The sequence below is a fragment of the Phodopus roborovskii genome, unplaced genomic scaffold (assembly GCF_943737965.1).
Source record: "Phodopus roborovskii unplaced genomic scaffold, PHOROB, whole genome shotgun sequence".
Lineage (NCBI taxonomy): Eukaryota > Metazoa > Chordata > Mammalia > Rodentia > Cricetidae > Phodopus > Phodopus roborovskii.
Genome location: NW_026125669.1, coordinates 1,562,906 through 1,566,819, shown reverse-complemented (window position 1 = coordinate 1,566,819; position 3,914 = coordinate 1,562,906). Strand labels below are relative to the sequence as shown.

Sequence of the window (3,914 nt, the reverse complement as noted above, 5' to 3'; positions counted from 1 at the left end):
TGGCAAAATCTTGAAAATACTGAAGAAAATATCAGATGTAAAGATCTCCCACGGGCATGGATCAGTAGACTTAAAATAATAAAATTGGCCAGCCTATCAAGCCTATCCAAACTAAACTAAAGGGTAAATGCAATTCTTGTCAATATTAAAGTTCATTTTCTTCCGCAGAATTTGAAAGGGGAATAATTTTAGTTTCATATGGAAACAAAAACCCAGGGTAGCTAAAACACTTCTGAATGATGAAAGAGATGCTTGATCCCTAGTCTCAAATTGTATTATAGAACTACAGTTAAAAACATAGAATTTCATAAAAATAGATATGTTGATCAATGTAATTGAATTGAAGACTTAGATATACTTCCACACACTTATAAACACACAAATTTTAATAAAGAAGCAATAATAAGGGTGCTGGAAAGAAGATAGCAACTTCAACAAATGGTGCTGGTCAAATTGGATGGCTGCATGTAGAAGAACCCAAATATATCCATCCAAATGTAATAAAGGTCACAAAATAAAGCTAGATACACTGAATCCTATTGAAGAGAATGCAGGAGATGGCTGTGGGCTCATTGGCACAAGAAAAAAAATATTCAACTTTTGTAACAGAACATATATAGCACAGATAAAAAGAGAAACACTAGGCAGCCTACTTCTGCCACATTTTACTCAAAATGTGTCATTTGTCTCATGTCTTTCTTTGATGAGACTGATACTCATGTCTGTTTAATAGCAACAGTAATAAACTTTATGTTGCCTTAAAATAAGCTAATGCTGACAGAGTCCACAGTGAAGGCATTTCTACATGCTAATAGTAAAGTTGACAACAGCTAATACAGCAAAATCGACTTTTAACTAAATAATGAGATGCACAGTATATTAATACTAAATAATGTTCTTTTTAATATCAATGTACTCCTAATTATGTTATTGTTGTATGTGTTGGCTACTGAGTTACTTTATTGGTTTGCTTTTTCTCCTTCCTTCCTTTTCTTTTTTCTTTCTTCTTTCTTTTTCTTTTTTCTTTTTTCTTTTTTCGTTTTTTTTTTTTTTTTTTTTTTTATGATCTTATGAAGTGAATCTTAGCTTTAGAGTGAACTTAGACTATTTCATGCTTTCAAAATGAAAAAAAAAAATAGCCCTTGTAGCTCTTTCTGTTTCTTCTGGCTGTGTGTTGCGCCACTTATAAACTCAGGTTTTAATAAATCTCAGCTTTGGGATTTATTCTATTTGCAAATATTTGTGCTATCAATGTTAAGATTTATGTCTTTCTGTGTCAGCCTCAAATAATATTCAACTAAATGATGTAATAATATGAGAAATATTGTAGGTGAACTAAAACTATGGGTACTATAGATTTAATGAAATTTAACTCTGATTTGTGCTAGAATTTAATCTATCTCAGTGAGCTTTCTGGACAATAGATTTTATGAACAGATTTTACGAAGCAAGCTGAAATTATGCATAAATTGGATTTGAATTTATTGATCTTTAAGAAGAAAGCAGAAATCTCAGCAAAATTGTTTTCTTGTTCTTTTTCATTGACTTGGTCCCTGCCACATATGTACTTATATATCTATCCTATTAGTATACGTAATTTCTTACTTTTATCCACCATAAATTATGTCTCTTACTGTACAATATGTTAGATGCTTAACTATTTTTTATTGTACAACAACAAAAATTTTTGTAAAACTATATTTCCTAGGCTACTAGAACTATTTCTGTATACTCATATTAATTAAATATATAATGAAAAAGATATAACATTTTATCTACACTTAATGTCACTCCTAAATATGTTGTGCTATTTGCCAAGATAGATATTTCAGGGAACTGGGAAAATCCAGTTTTCCACAACAATCTAAAAAATAAGCATTAAAAAGGAGATAGGATGAAATGAAGACACTGTAACTCTAGAAGAAACTGGATCATGAGTGAGGCTGACTTTATACATCATTTTAAAACAAACCATTGAATTTATTAAACAGGATTACAGGTTTTAGTGAAACTAGATATGTATAATGTGTTAATTAAAATTTACTCATTTTAAAGGTTGACATATCTACATGAGTAGAATTCTCAGTTGAGTCAACAGGTACTGTAGTTTTCTTTAGTCATCTATCTATTAATATTTTATCTGTCATAATTTATTAAAAGAAATATTTTTATTGTTACTTTCTCAATATGGAAAAAAGACATTTGAATTTACTTATCATAATTGTACATATGTGAAATAGTAATGTATTTATCATGCGTCCATATAGGGAAATTTTCCTATGTAGTATTCATTGATGTGGTCACTTACTTTATGCCAATGTTAATATATTTACACAATGCCTGAATTTGTAAGAAAAACAAACTATGTAAAAGATCTTTTTGTATTATAATTTATTTTTTATTTTTATTTTACATATCAATCCCAATTTCCTCTCCCACCCTCCCTCCCTCTTTCCCTCTCTCCTGCCCTTTCATGCCCTCAACAACCCTCTCTTCCCATCCATATGTAGAGTGATACCCTCCAGGAGGGGTCATCTAAATCTGTCAAATCATTTGAAGTAGGGACTTCTCTCCTGTCTCTTGGTTAAGGGAATATCTCTCCATGAGGGATGTGCCTGCAAGGTCCGAGAGAAAGATAGAGAGAGAGAGAGAGAGAGAGAGAGAGAGAGAGACATAAAAAAGTAACCCATTATATGATTGAAGAGAAAACTGAACCTAAAGAAATGTCCAGATAACTACAAGACTTGACTCCAACTAACAATTTGAGCAACAGTGGAATGGCTACCATAAATTCCCTTCCCTGATAATGAGATCAATAACTAACTTTTCCACTATCATGGAGCCCTCACCTAATACCTGTTGGAAACAGAGGCAAACACCCACAACTAAACACTGAGCTGAACTAGAATTCAGATGCAGAAAGGGAGGACAAGACCATGCTGCAGAAATACATAGAGACAGCAGACCTGAACAATGAGGAACTATCGAGCCCCCAGACTGATAGCTGGGAATCCTGCATGGTACTGACTCAGAACCCCTGAACATGGGTCTAAGCTAGAAGGCCTGAGCAGTCTAAGGGACCTCAGACACTGGGACCTGGATGTATTCCTGGTACACAAGAGTGCCTCTATCATTTTTATGAATATATTTTTTTAAGTCATTCTCTTCTGCTTCATCTGCTTTGGGGTGTTCAGGTCTTGTTGGTGTAGAGTTACTAGATTTTGGAGAGGTCATGCTTGTCTTTCTATTGTTAGATGTTTTCTTGTATTACTGTCTTCACATTGCTTCTTCCAGTGGGTGCAGGTGGTCTCTCTCTCTCTCTCTCTCTCTCTCTCTCTCTCTCTCTCTCTCTCTGCTACTCTCCAGGTGGGCTTAGGTGGGACAGAAGTTTGATGTCTGTAACTCTGGGTCATCAAAACTCTCAAGAAGGTCTCTCCTCAGGCTTGGGCTAGGCAATGGTGACCAACGATCAGGCTCCAGCAGAGGCCCGGTGATGGAGGCAAAAAATAAATAAATAAATAAATAAATAAATAATAAAACTATGGAATGCTTCACTAATTTGTGTCTCATCCCTGTGCAGGGGCCATATTAATATTCTCTGTATTGTTTCAATTTTAGTATATGTGTGGCTAAAGTGAGCACCTTTTGAGCTTTTTTTTGTTCCGTGTTATTTCTCAATTTTTAATTAAGTGGCTCATTTTTTATCATTTCCTTTTGAGGTTTTAATATATTCTAGGTACTAATCTACTGATGGATAATCAGCAAAGCTTTTCTCTCACTCTATTATTCCCTTCCACTCATGTCACTTTCCTTTTCTATGAAGATAAACTGTAGTTTCATAAATACTGTCTATTTGCTGATGGTGTTATTTCCCATGGTACTAGAATCATACTCACAAAGACCATGAGTGTATA

The 3,914-nt window shown here is 33.8% G+C and overlaps 1 non-coding gene across 1 annotated transcript; it reads right to left on the bottom strand.

Moving 5' to 3' along the window:
- Positions 1-3,535: 3,535 nt before the first annotated feature.
- Positions 3,536-3,642, bottom strand: LOC127217297 (U6 spliceosomal RNA). Its single transcript, XR_007834084.1, has one exon. It is a non-coding gene; the product is annotated as a U6 spliceosomal RNA (small nuclear RNA).
- Between the last annotated feature and the right edge of the window lie 272 nt (positions 3,643-3,914).